Below are 13549 nucleotides of genomic sequence, written 5' to 3' on the forward strand. Positions count from 1 at the left end.
CCCCTCTGTGTTAATATGAAATAATCTCCCAAGATATTAAACAAAAAAGATACAGACACAAACCACAGCATGGTACTATTCACATATAAGGACAGGGTTACACGTCCACACCTCTGGTAAACATGGATGTCTCCAAGGAGGGCAACAGGGCAGCTAGGGACAAGGACAAGAGAACAGGACAGGGTGCTTTATGGCTACTGACATGGAACTCTATGAACATGTCACTATACTAAAACAAGTGACATGCTGAACCACCACTAAAGTTCATGAACAGGCAGAAAAAAATCCAGACATTCGAGGTCTCAAAGCACAGACTCCTGAGATGCTGAAGGATGAATAGGGAACTCACCAAGCAAAAGGACTGAGAGGGGCACTTTGGAGTCAAGAGCCAGTTCACCAGAAACTAGCAGAATAAGCACACTGTTCTTGAGCCCCAGTAGCTTCCCTTGGCTGAGGGCAGGTATCTAGTTGGGAGATTACAAGGTGGCTGAGGGCAGAGTAGAGCAGGGCAGGCCAAACTGCCAAGGGTTCTGCAGATCACACAAAAGCCCTGAGGATTCTTCTGGTTTTTTTTTTTTTTTTAACTTATTTTTGTTGTTATATGTACCATGTGCATGCAGTGCCTGAAGAGGCCAGGAGAGGGCAACACAACTTGTGGAACTTAAGCCATTTGGGGCCTAGGAAAAGCAGCAAGTGCTAATCACCACTGAGCCATCTCTCCAGGCCCAAGCACTGAGGGGTTTTAATCATGGGAAATCAACTATCAAGGAGTTTCCCTATGATCCCAATGGCTTGTAGTGGGGACTAAAAGAAAAGACACAGGATGCCTGGGACTTCTGCAAACAAACACAGTGTACTTTACACATGATACCCAACCAATACTTATTCTCTGGGAATAAAAATTCCTATTGAGTGAACACTTACTATACAAAAATACTGTTCATTTACTACCTACACCTCCCATAAACGCCCTGTTAGTTACTGGTATTAATAAGGTGACACTGTCATGAATCTAAGTTGGCTAAGTACCTAGCCATATATTATTGTTGCTGGTGTGTGGCAAAGTTTCCCATCTATGTAAAGTGAGACTTAAAAACACACCTTCATATGTCCATGCAAATCCACCAATTTTCTTGGGAAAAACTATTCCTATTCTGTCTCTGGAGCCTAGTTTTTAATAAAACTAAGCTGAGAAAGTTGATGATCTTCTCTTCCCAAGCCTCTTCCCTGGCAAAAGAACTTGTATTTAATAAACTTTCTCACCACCACTCTCTCTCAGTTGGTCCTTAAGCAGCAACTCCAGGTATTACAGCACTAACAAAGGCATTTGCTGAACAAGGACTATGACCCATGTATTCATTCTTCCAAGCTTCCCAAGTGCACCATTAGAACTTGAATTTGCACTCTGACCCTGTTTATTGACACTGAAGCAGCCTGCTCTGTTCTAAGCAGGAGGTACTTGAGGAGCCACAGTTTGTCTTGCCTGAGGTGAGAGGAAAGGACAGGGACTTTGCTGAGAGAAAGTGGCTGGGGCCTGGCCTCCAAAGGTCTGACAAACATTAACAACAGATATTTGGCCTGTGACCTGGAGTTAACATCTACAAATAGGAGATACTTGCTGATAAGACCCCAGGTCACTGTGACCTGGGGGCAAGAGACTGTCAGCTGGGCTGCTGAGACAGCTGCTGCACAGACCAAGAGATAAGCTCTGCTCCAGGAAAGCCTCCTCCTCTGCCTATCCTCTCCACAAACTCAGGAGTTTCTCAACTGAGTTCTATCACTCTACATTTAGTCCACAATGATAAAAGACTAGGCAGGCAGAGTTAGTACTAAGGCCACTTTATAGACAACTCATAATAAAAATAAATAACCAGTCCCACATGGCAAGGTTGGTAAAAAAGCAAATGAAGATAGCAGAAGAAAGGTTTCTCCCTGAAACAGTTTAAAGAATCCCAATACTCGCCAGGCGGTGGTGGCGCACGCCTTTAATCCCAGCACTCAGGAGGCAGAGGCAGGCGGATCTCTGTGAGTTCAAGACCAGCCTGGTCTACAAGAGCTAGTTCCAGGACAGGCTCCAAAGCTACAGAGAAACCCTGTCTCGAAAAACCAAAAAAGAATCCCAATACTCTAAGGACCAAGGCACTCAAGACTGCATCCTCTCTAGATTTCTCCTAAAAAACTTACCTTGTTGGGCAGTGGTGGTACACACCTTTAATGCCAGCACTTGGGAGGGAGAGACAGGCAGATCTCTTTGAATTGGAGACCAGCCTGGTCTACAGAGTGAATTCCAGGACGGGCTCCAAAGCTACACAGTAAAACCCTGTCTTAAAAACAAAAACAAACAAAAAAACCTTTACATTTTGGGAAAGTGAATGGCACGATAATGATATGGTCTCTTGTAGCCCAGGCTAGCCGCAAACTCAAATGTTTTTGACTTTTAGGCAGTGGAATTAAGGGTTTTGCGTACGTCAGGCCAACGCTTTACTAAGAGCTAAATCTTCAGACTGCTTCCCCACCTTTTCTGGAGACATGATCTCATGCAGCAAAAACTGGTTTGTAATCCTCCACCATGTGTTGGATTATAGGTGAACACTGTCATGCCCAGCATTCATGGTTTTTATTCAGCAAACACTATACTCAGATTATCTGCCACGTGCTGCTCTAGAAGTAAATAACGCAATAAGGCTAAAGGTATGAGTCTTGTGCCCTGTGTTTTTCTGGTCTTGGGACCAAAATAGAAGGAACAACAAACAAACAAAGAAACAAAAATCCCAGAGCTGCCCAAAGCCTTTTCTTATTTGTTCTGCTTGTTTATTTTGTTTACTTATTTTTTGTTTTTATTTTGGTTTTTTGAAACAGGATTTCATTTCCTAGAAGTCTGACTGCATCCACCAGTAGTGGGAGCAAAGGTATGTAAATATAACACCACACCCAGCCTTGACTTTTTTTTTTATTTAAAACAAAAACTAGTTATGTAGGTCAGGCTAGCCTCAACTCAATATTCTCAGCCTCCTGAGTGCTGGCATTATAAGTATTCTTCCACGCCCAGCCCAAAACTTGAAATTTTATGGTCATACACACCTTCATACTGCAGCTAATCTTCTAGAACTAGCCCTCATGAGCAAAAATAAGTGGCCAGTAAAAATGCGTTGCCATGCATATAGGTGTTCTGCTGAATAAATACAACAAAAAACAACGGAGTAAATGTAATTTCCAAATTATTCTTTCTTCCCTGTGGTCCTGGGGATGGAAGTTGGATTTGGGTATAGATTAGTGTTCTACCACCAGCTACACATTGGACCAAATCATTCCTTATTCAAGAGAACCATGAATCCGAACCGGTTTTCTAAAAAAGTTTTTCATCAGATGAAATCTTAGACCCAGTCAATGCATTCTTGCGTTGAAATGTTTAGTCACACTTAGTTCTTTAAGATAAGATCAGGAAGAAAGAAGCAGGCCACTGGCCTTCTAAAATCTGTACTTTCTGGTACAGAAACACTATGCTCCCTGTGCTACCTGTAAGGGAAGAGCAGCCTTTGTTTCCTAAGTGGCCCACATACTGGGGAGAAGGACACTCGATTTGTTTAAATGGCACCCTCAACTTATCATCATCACCCAAACAGTGGCTGAACAGGGAGGGAAAAGAATAAATAAAACTTCTATTCTCCTACAGAGGAGCTATAGAGAACTAGCCTGCTCTTTTTTGCTTAGCAGCTCATAACCATGTAAATTATTTTAATAGATTTGATTAAACAGATTAGATAAAGTAAAACTATGTAAATCTTTTTTGTTTGTCAGGATCTGTAGCTCAGGTTAGCACCTCCCTATGGGCTTTCTGTGTTATTTATTTAAATTACTTAGCTCTTTAAAAATATTTTTGGCCCATTAAAGAGAAGACATAGGTCAAACTGGAGGTCGGGTAACCTGTTCCTTTACTTCCAGCACTTGGAAGGCTGAGGCAGGAGGATCTCCAGTTCAAAGTAAGCCCAGGCCATCTAATGACATACACAAGACCCCTGTCTCCTCACTGCAACCACCACCACCAAAGCCTCCAGTGTAAAAAAGATATAACTAACTTCATGGCTATTCCTGACTGACCAAAGACTCTTTCTCCTTGAACCAAAAACACTTGGGGGTCTAAGGGCAGAACTGAGCAGAACTATGCTTCAACTGCCAGCCACCAAACTGACTCTTCTTCATCTAGGGGAGATCACTTTGTGTAGAGCATTCTGGAAAGGCAAAAGCAGACCAAAGCAGCTTTTCACACAGGATGGTTGGCCAGGTAACCTTAGGCTAGTCCCTCACTCAAATGCCTCAGTTCCCCATCTAGAAGCTGTAACTACTCCCCACGTAGGAGGATGATTGTGAGGAAAGGAAGGAGTGCTTTGCAGCCTCTGGTACAAGTAAGCAGTGGCTGTTGTTAATAATTAATGCGATTACTCTATGAGAAACAATGACTGCCCTGGAAGGACTAGAGTCCAAAAGATCTTGCCCTTCTTAATTTCTTGTTTTGCAGCACAGTTTTACTTCCATGTTTATATAGAAAAATATATAATATGATCAACGTGGCTAGCTTTTTTAAAAAGTCAATAATAAAAAACAGTATCCGGGTATGATGGTGCATGCCTCTAATCCCAGCACTCAGGAGGCACTAAAATCAGTTGGGCATTGTGGTACACACCTTTAATCTCAGCATAACAGGGGCAGGCAGAAAGATCGAGTTTGAGGCCAGTCTTATCAAGCTCCAGGTGAGACAGGTCATAGTGAGACCTGTCTTTAAAATAAACACAGAAACTTGTCTCTCTTTTTCATTTTTCATAAAAGTTTTATCTGCATTCAACTGACCAATCAGAGGGAGACATTTGCTTAGAGCCCAGCAACATTAAAAAGACACATCAGAATTTCAAGCCACCAAAAAGGTGATCACCAACATCAGAGTTTCCAGCTTCCTCTGCTACCTTAACAAGCATTTCTGAGTGTGAAGGAACTTGGGACACTTTCCAGCATCAGGACCCACACCTACTCCCAGGTGGTCCTCCTGTTGTGTGCCATTCTGCCAATGACAAAGATTTCAAAACTTCAATAATCTTGTTTTAGTGCAGCACTGACTTTTATTTGTACACAATTTGTTACTGAAAAAAGAGCCCTTTTTAATTACCTGTGGCAATTAACAGTTATCATTTTCTTCTGTCTTATGTATGCCTAATACAGGCTATAAAGGCTACATAATTTTGACCTTTCTTTTAAACACAGATAGGAAAAAGTTCAATGCAATCACACATGTATTTTTTTTCTTAATTTTCATTTTATATGTATGAAAGTTTTGCCTGCATGTATGTTTGTGCACCATGTGTATGTATCTGGTGTCCAAGGAGGCTAGAAGCAGGTGTCAGACTCCTGGAACTTGAGTTACAGGTATTATGTGCCATCATGTGGGTACTAATAATAAACCCAGGTCCTCCAAAAGACTGTATTTTTAAATCTTCTGTACGTGGGAAGGCTATGCATTAGCTACAGCTGCCTAATATATTCTCACTCCAACATTGTTTTCCAATTGAAACTGAAAAGTTACAAAATAATTACAGTGAGACAGGTTAGCAAAATGCCCCAGTGGATGAAGGTATTTGCCACCAAATAAGACAAACTGAGTTTGACTGAGTTTGAGTCCCAGGTCCCTCCCACATGAAAACTGACTCTCATAAGTTGTCCTCTGACCTCCATACATGTATTATGGCACACACACACACCCAAATAAATGAACATATGTGATAATTACAATCAGCAATGAAACAAAAAATAAAGAGTAGTGTTCTTTATATCCACGCATCTGCATTCCTATGTCCTTTTAATGTTTTTACATTGGTTGACTGCAGTACTAGAAATGGAACCCAGGATCTTATGCATGCCAGACCAAAAGACTACCACTGAGCTACACACCTATCTCCTAATTTTTATTTTTAATTGCAAATTGGCAAATTATGGCAGTATTCTATCTATACATTTCTAGGTGCCTAAAGAATATTTTCTTTTTTCCTTTTTTTTTTTTTTTTTTTGGTTTTTCAAGACATGGTTTCTCTGTAGCTTTGGAACCTGTCCTGGAACTTGCTCTGTAGACCAGGTTGGCCTAGAACTCAGAGATCTGCTTGTCTCTGCCTCCTGAGTGCTGGGATTAAAGGCATGTGCCACCACTGCCTGGCTAAGAATATTTTCAAAAGAAGAAAATCTTGGTTTTATGTCAGTGGTGGAGAATATGCCAAGAGCAGGTGTTTCTGGGTTTCTCCCCAGCACCAAAAAGACTCGCTCAAAAGGTACTTAAGTATATTGTATATTTTTGTCTCCTAAGAAAATACAGAGTTAAGCCTGCAGAGGTGGTGCGCGCCCTCAATCCCAGTACTCAGGAGGCAGAGGCAGGTGCAACTGAGTTTAAGGCCAGCCTGGTCTACAGAGTGAGTTACAGGAGAGCCAGGACTGTTACATGGATAAACTCTGTCTCAAAAAACCAAAAAGGAAGGAAGGAAGGAAGGAAGGAAGGAAGGAAGGAAGGAAGGAAGGAAGGAAGGAAGGAAGGAAGGAAGGAAGGAAGGACGGACGGACAAGACAGAGTTAAGCAGGCAATACTTGGCCAAACATTTGTAGTTTCTTTCTGTTACACTAACTTAATTTTACCTAATTTTGTGATACCTGAATTTGAGTCTGGAACAGAAATGCTCAAACTTCCCAACATTATCTAGCTGGCTAGACAATAATGCAGAGTAGAAGCCATCTGATAAAATCCTTTCTTTCTAAGAAGGAAAAACCACCTGCCCAAATCACATAGCTGGTAAGTCAAAGGGTCTTAACATTTTTTTCTAGTTGGTTTGGGTTTTGGGGTGTTTTAGAGACAGGATCTCATTTAGTCCAGGCTGGCCTTGAACCCATTTAGTTAAGGATTGCCCTGAACATACATGACCCTCCTCCCTCCACTTCTCAAGCAAATGTGATTATAATGTATGCCACTGTGCTTGGCTTTGTCAACATGTTTTTACATCACGGGAAGCCTTCTCTCAATGGCTAAATTTCAATCACCAACTCACTACAGTGACCAGAAAGAGGGCATACTCTAAGTCAGGAGAAGGCCCAAGCAAAAGAAAGATTAGTGAAGAAACTACAACCAATGCACATGTCACAACTACTGCAGAGTCCATAACACAGTAGCACTCCTTTCATAAGGGAAGGTGAAGAATACAGGCAAGTTGGCTATTCCCAGCAAAAACAAATAATACATTTCTGTAATGATGCTTCATGGCTCAAAGTACCCAGTTCTCCATTAATTTCAGTGGTGCTCCTCAATATCAAAGATGCCCATAAATCAGACTGACAGCTAATCATTTATTTTCAAGAATTCTTTATAGATAAATTTTGATAAAATGCTGTATCGAAAGCTAAATAGAAATAAACTTTTGAGAAGATGAATACCAATGATTTGTTTGCATTTCTTAATACTAGCAGTTCAAGTACTATTCAGACCATTGCTATGAGAGTCTAGGTCAACAATGACTCAGCTTGAGAAATTCCCTACCACTTTATAAAAGAGGTGTAAGCTGGGTTATATAGCTAATGCAAACTAGAAAGCCTACCCCCCCACACACACGTTATAAACTAAAATCCATGTGAATGGCTGAGAAAGTGGCAGTGTTTATTTTCTACTGAAAAAAAAAAAGTATCCACAAGGGTAAGTCTGTTCAGTCTCCTCTAAGCCAGGAAAAGCCCCTTCTCAATTCTGTTTTAGAACAAGACAAGGGCAAGGGGGGGGAGGGGGACATCCAAGCTCCAGCTCCAGCTCTTCTAACAGCATGTTCTTTGCTGAATGGAGTCTACAAGAGGACTGGACTTCAGACAGTATTGTCCAGCCTAGTGGAGAAGCAAGCTCTCCCCAGTACTAATTAATTAGGACAAGGCCCAGACAGAAGGCAGGCCCCCTCTCCTGGGTCCAGTGTTCTTCTAATATGGCAGAAGCAAGCCTTTCATGTCCCCATCTGCAAACAGATTTTCAAACTAGGTTCCACCCAAGAAGACATTTCTGCTAGATGTCTTCCTTCTATAGACAATGAATCTTGGGGTTTATGAAAGACGAAAAATGTAAAGAAGTGAAATAAATGACTGATCAAATGTCACACAGACTGGATAAATTATACCAGATGTGGCAGTGCATATCTGCAATCCCAGAATTTCAGATACAGACAAAAGGATGACTTGAAATCAACCATCAGCTACATACCCAACTAGAGGCCTGCCTGGGCTATGTGAGATCCTGCCTCTAAAATAAAATAAAGTAAAATAAAATAAAATGACCAAAAGCACTGTTAAGTTTGCCAGGTAGGTAGTAAATGACAACATCCCTAGGAGATCACAAGAAGGGTTGCAAGAGGTCCAACACTTCAGGAGATTGCCTCAGACCAAGGATGAAAAGCAATCTAGTTAGACTGCCCACCTCCAGCTAGGATGACCTGATCTGCTCTATCATCTCTGGAAGAATGACCACACAGATACAGTCATGAGGCTATGGCTCTCCATTAGCTGTGTAACCTGCACCAGATTGTCCTTTTCCAAGTCACCATTAGAGCCAGATACCTACACCTATCCATCTGGTATGAAGAGAAATGAGTTTCTGACTTATTTGTCCTGAGGCATCTTTGGTCCAATTAAGGAGGAGGTAATGGGCAAGGGAGAGAAGACATAAGTACAAAGAAAGGTTAGTTTTAAAGATAGGGGGAGGGGCTAAGAAAGGCTAGTTCTAAAAATTTAGACAGGGTTGAGAGCCCCTGAAGACATGCTAGTACACTGAAAAGTCATCTGCTGCTGTCTCTTGCTTCACACTCCACCCCAACTGGCACAGGAACTGTTCCAGAAGGCCAAGGTTACCACCTCACATTTCTGTAGCACCCAATTCCATCACGAAAGCAAATGTCAATTCTGGGATTGGAGTCTCCACTACCATGAGGGAAATCTGTCTTTGGAACATTAGTCCCAGTTTAGGAAAAAGACCAGCTCTTCATTCTTTCTGTCTCTCCTCTTCCTATTATGTGAACTCCAGCTTTGAGCATATAGAATGCTTTAGGCTGACAGTGTTAGGAAACACACACTGTAGCTGCACATACAGTTGTTCCTATTCTTAATTGTGTCACTGTCACATTAGGAATGAAAAGACAACTAAATGTTTGTACTGACATGGAGAATACAAACTCTAAAATAAATTCAGGAGATTGTGACACAAGGCCAAAGATGCACCACAGGAAACAGACCAAAGTGCTACACAGCATCAAAATCCCCACTCTCTTTGTCAGAGTTTAAAGTCCTGTGGCTCAGTTAGGGCAGAACATGATACTGACTTCCGACCGCAGTATACAACTGAGAAGAAAAAAAAAGACCCAGACCCAGAAAACTTACAGTTTTTAAAAGGTGGAAGAGCCACACAAATCTACTGTACAGCCCCCTCCATGTTCTTGTACACAAATGCCCCAACACTGGATGAGTCAATAGTCTAATTCTGTAGATGACAGTGAAGGTTTTTTATTTCAAATGTGTTCACACAGAACTATTTCTAAGCAGGTGCTGAAATAAACAGTCTGATCATAGCTCAGTTAAGAAAGAAAGACCTTCCAGTAAATGTGCCTTCACAGCTGGATAACTGTTTTAATATGCAACTGCCCTGGGCCACAGAGAGGTTAAAAAAAAAAAAAAACCCAAAACAATAAAAAACAATAAAAACAGGCTTTTGACTTAGATTTACTTAAGAAATAAAATAAACCTACAAAAGGTCCTCCCTCCCAAGTTAAAAAAGATTGTGGTCAAATGGCTCTTTATTGAAAGAATTTTCTAAACCTATCACAACATCATTGAGGAACTTGAGGAACACAGGGTAGGAAAGGCACAGCTCACAGACATCAACCCCAAATCTACTTACGTCAGCCAGTTTTTGTAGCCCTCTCCAACACTACCCATCCAGTTCCCTCATAAAGTCTGGGGAATGTCAGAACTCACCCCCTGGCTCCTGCTCCTGGTTCCTCAAGAGCCAAGTAACCCAGCATGGATCTGCCCAGGGGTACTGGGCTCCTGTGGCTGGGAATGCCTGCTGGCAACACCAGAAGGCAGAAATCTGAGGACACTTCGCACTTTCTTTCAACAACAACAACCACAAAGTGCTTTCCATACCCAGGCCCCCACCTGAAGACCAGGAAGCTGGAGTCTTCTAGGGGGCAGAGGTGAAAAAGGAAAAAGAAACCCACAGGGTCTAGGCACACCCTCAAGGTCAAGGCCAGGAGGGAAGGCAAGAAGACTTGCTTCTGAAGGCCAGAGCAGTAAACACCAAGTGTGGCCACAACACCCCCTGGGACCTGCAGAACTTGAGAACTGGCATTTCCCTAGCCTGGAGTAAAAACAAGATTATGACTTTTCAGCTGGGGGTGGGGGGTGGGGGGGAATGACGATGGCAAAGAAGCATAACCCTGAATACTCCCCAGGGGTGCTGGTGTGGAGGTGGAAGAGGGTTGAGAGTACAACTGAGAGTCTACAACTGCTCAAAGAGGCAAGGAGAAAAGTGAGAAGAATAAAGAGCCTTAAGCAGCTGTAGTCCTCTTTCCCAAGGACACAAAGCTCTGAGGACTAGAGAGGGAGCAAAGAGAGCACCGAGGGGGAAAAAATGGGCAATGGCTGAGTACTATCCACCATCACTAACCTTGGTACGAATCAGAGAAATGGGGAGACAGATGCCCCAAACTGCAGAGTTGCAACCCTATCTACCCCTACCTCTTGCAGCAGATCTCAGGAGAACTTTGGGAATAAAACTGGAAACACTTAGGGCTCCATATAGAATCTGCGATTCTTTGGACCAGTGCCTAGAGAACCTGGTCTCAGCCAACCCTGGCAAATGCTGAGAGAAGCATTACAGGTAGAGACGGACCTAAAAGGGGATGTCCTCAATGGGGAACCTGTTGAGAGTGGGTAAGAAGCCCCAAGAAGCAGGAGTGATAGTAAGTGTTAGAGAGGGAGCCTGATAGAGCATGAGGATAAAAGGCAGAAAGACACGAGGGAGGAAGGCGAGAAGCCAAAGAGGAAAGGAACAGGAAAGAGACATCAAGAGAAAATGAGCATCTGTGCAAGAACTTGAAGGCTCCAAGAAAGTGGAGACAAATAATAAGAAAGGAATGATTAAGAAAATACCTTCAAGTTAGAACTAAGGAAATGAAGGCTTAAAAGGAGGTAAGAGGCAAAGCAAAATAGGGACAGCAAATGGAGAAAAAGAAAAGTGCGGTGAGAAGCTGAATGGGGATGGGGTAGGGCTTAGAATTGAGAGGGACCAAAGGTGGGACACAAGAGATCAGTGTTAAAGACTTTGACAGGGACAGCAATAGTAAAATTAAAAATGGGTCAAAAATATGCAAATAGACAGGTCCAAAAGGAAGCTGTGGGGAGGGGGCAAGACAGTGGAAAAAACGTAAGCCAAGGAAATACAGAATGGGAAAAGTGTTAAGGGTCAGAGCCATCTGAGGTACAGCAGTAGCAAGAAGACGCGGCAGCAAGTCCTAGATGGAGAGTAACTTCCTAGAGACAACAGGCTAAAGGGGGAGAGGGATGAATGGAGCAGAGCAGAGGAGCACTGAAATGTAAGAAAGAGGGGAAACACAAAACAGAGGAGCAGAGGCAGGGCACAACTAAGATGGAGTTAGGGTTAGGGCAGAGGTCTGCTAGAGGGAATGACAGAAATGAGACACCCTGAGGGACAGGAAAGGGGAAAAAAGAAGAGGCTGAATGCCAGGCGCTGCAGGAGAGTGCATGCAAGGCAAGGGGCAGAGTTGGCAGGTAGAAGGATCTGGAAAAGAAGACGGGGTCTGAGGTCTGAATGGCAAACGGGGTGGGGGGGGGGGGGTAAGCACTGAGAAGGGAAGGAAGGAAGCAAGCAAGCACGGAGTATTTGAGTCCGAGAAAGGCTGGAGAAGCCTAGGGACATCCCAAGGAGGCACAGCAAAGCAGGTTCCGTGTTACGACCAGGGCAGAAATGTGGGGCAGTTGGGCCCAAGTGAGGGGAGGAATTATATCCAAAAAAAAAAAAAAAAGACCAGAGGGCATCAGTGCCTCCACCAACAGAGGTCTAGCATGGGTCTCCACGGAGGTGGAACCACAGGTCCTAAAGGGACAGCTCCTGGGGATGCAAGAGGTTCTAAGTCAAGAATAATAACAGCAGATAGGCCAAAGAAGGAGGACGGTGACCTCACCCCAAAAGTGATGCTAATAGAAAACAGATAAGGTTGGGGGACACGGATGTCCAAAGTGGGCGCCAGAAGGGAGATAGGGGGGCAGGGAGGAGGTAGATCGTCCCAGGAGCACAGCCCACTCCAGGAGGCAGCGAAGGGTATGACTGGGGAGTGGTGGGGGGAGGAGGAAGTGGGAAGGGAGACGGCTCGGAATTGGGAGTCGGATGTCTCGAGTGGAGGCTGAGAGACACCGAGATTCCCCCATCGGGTCGTGGTGGGGCGTGTGGAGGCAGACGCCGGGATTGCAGGGCTGCGGGGACAGTGGCGAATAGGAAGGGCAATGCGAGTCGCGCGGGCCGGGCCCGGGCATGCAGCGGCCAAGACGCGGGGACCGCGGGGCGCTGGGGGGGCGCTCCCTCCCCTCCCCCTCCGGCTCCTCCATTGTTCGCGGGCTCCGGGCCCCGCGGTCCCCGCCTTTCCCCCCACCCTTGGATCCCGCAGCGGGGCGGCGCCCGGCGCCTCGCCCGTCCCCACATTCCCCTCTGCCAGCTCCGCGGCACTTACCAGCCTCGGGGGCGCTCTCAGCGCGGCCCCGGCCTCCGCGATCCCGGCCGCAGCGACGGCGGGCCCGGCGCCATGTTCCCAAGGCGACTCGTTCCTGAGGCGGCTGTAGCGGCGGCGGCGGCTCCGGCGGCGGGGGGCCGGGCGGACCCTCCCTCGCGGGCTCCCTCCTCCGCCTCCTCCACCTCCTCCCGCCGCTCCGCGGCTCTCCCTCGGGGCGGGGGGCGGGGAGGGGAAGGGGGAGGGGCGGGAACTAGGGGGAGGGCTGACCAGCCTTGCTCGCTACCTCCTCCCTCCCGCGCAATGGCGGCGGCGGCTGCGGCGACACCTCCTTCCTGCGGCCGCCGCGGCTGTGCGCGCGCCTCTAAGACCCTCTCGCTAGTGCGCGTGCGTGTCTGAGGTACCAGTGGCGTTGGGGCGGGGGGCTGGACGGTGGATAACGGCCCGACAGGGACACGCGCGCCGTGCACGGTAGCCCGGGAAGACAAGCACGCGCGGGCACGAAGGGCGCCGAGTGCGCGTGCGCGCCCGAGGAAAACGCCGCTTTGCCCAGCAGCTGCGGCGCCAGAGTCACAGCGCGAGGACAACCGCGAACCGGCTCAGAAGGGCGCGGGGTGGGCTTCGTGCGCGTGCGCAGAGACGACTGCAGCCTGCCAAGAAACCAAAGGGAGGGCCCGCGAGGGGCGCGCACGGCGTTGCGCGCTCCAGGCCGCAGATGCCCGCCACCCCTCCCCACACACGCCACCCCACGCCGGCTT

General features: G+C 45.8%; 1 protein-coding gene across 1 annotated transcript in view; it reads right to left on the bottom strand.

Moving 5' to 3' along the window:
• Window positions 1-13000, bottom strand: part of Arhgap35 (Rho GTPase activating protein 35) — a 112314-nt gene extending 99314 nt beyond the window's left edge. Inside the window, exon 1 of the mRNA XM_038338960.1 lies at window positions 12795-13000. The gene's annotated coding sequence lies outside the window, so the exon portion shown is untranslated. The remainder of the gene's footprint in view (window positions 1-12794) is intronic.
• Window positions 13001-13549: the final 549 nt, after the last annotated feature.

This window comes from Arvicola amphibius, chromosome 8, assembly GCF_903992535.2.
Source record: "Arvicola amphibius chromosome 8, mArvAmp1.2, whole genome shotgun sequence".
Taxonomy (NCBI): Eukaryota; Metazoa; Chordata; class Mammalia; order Rodentia; family Cricetidae; genus Arvicola; species Arvicola amphibius.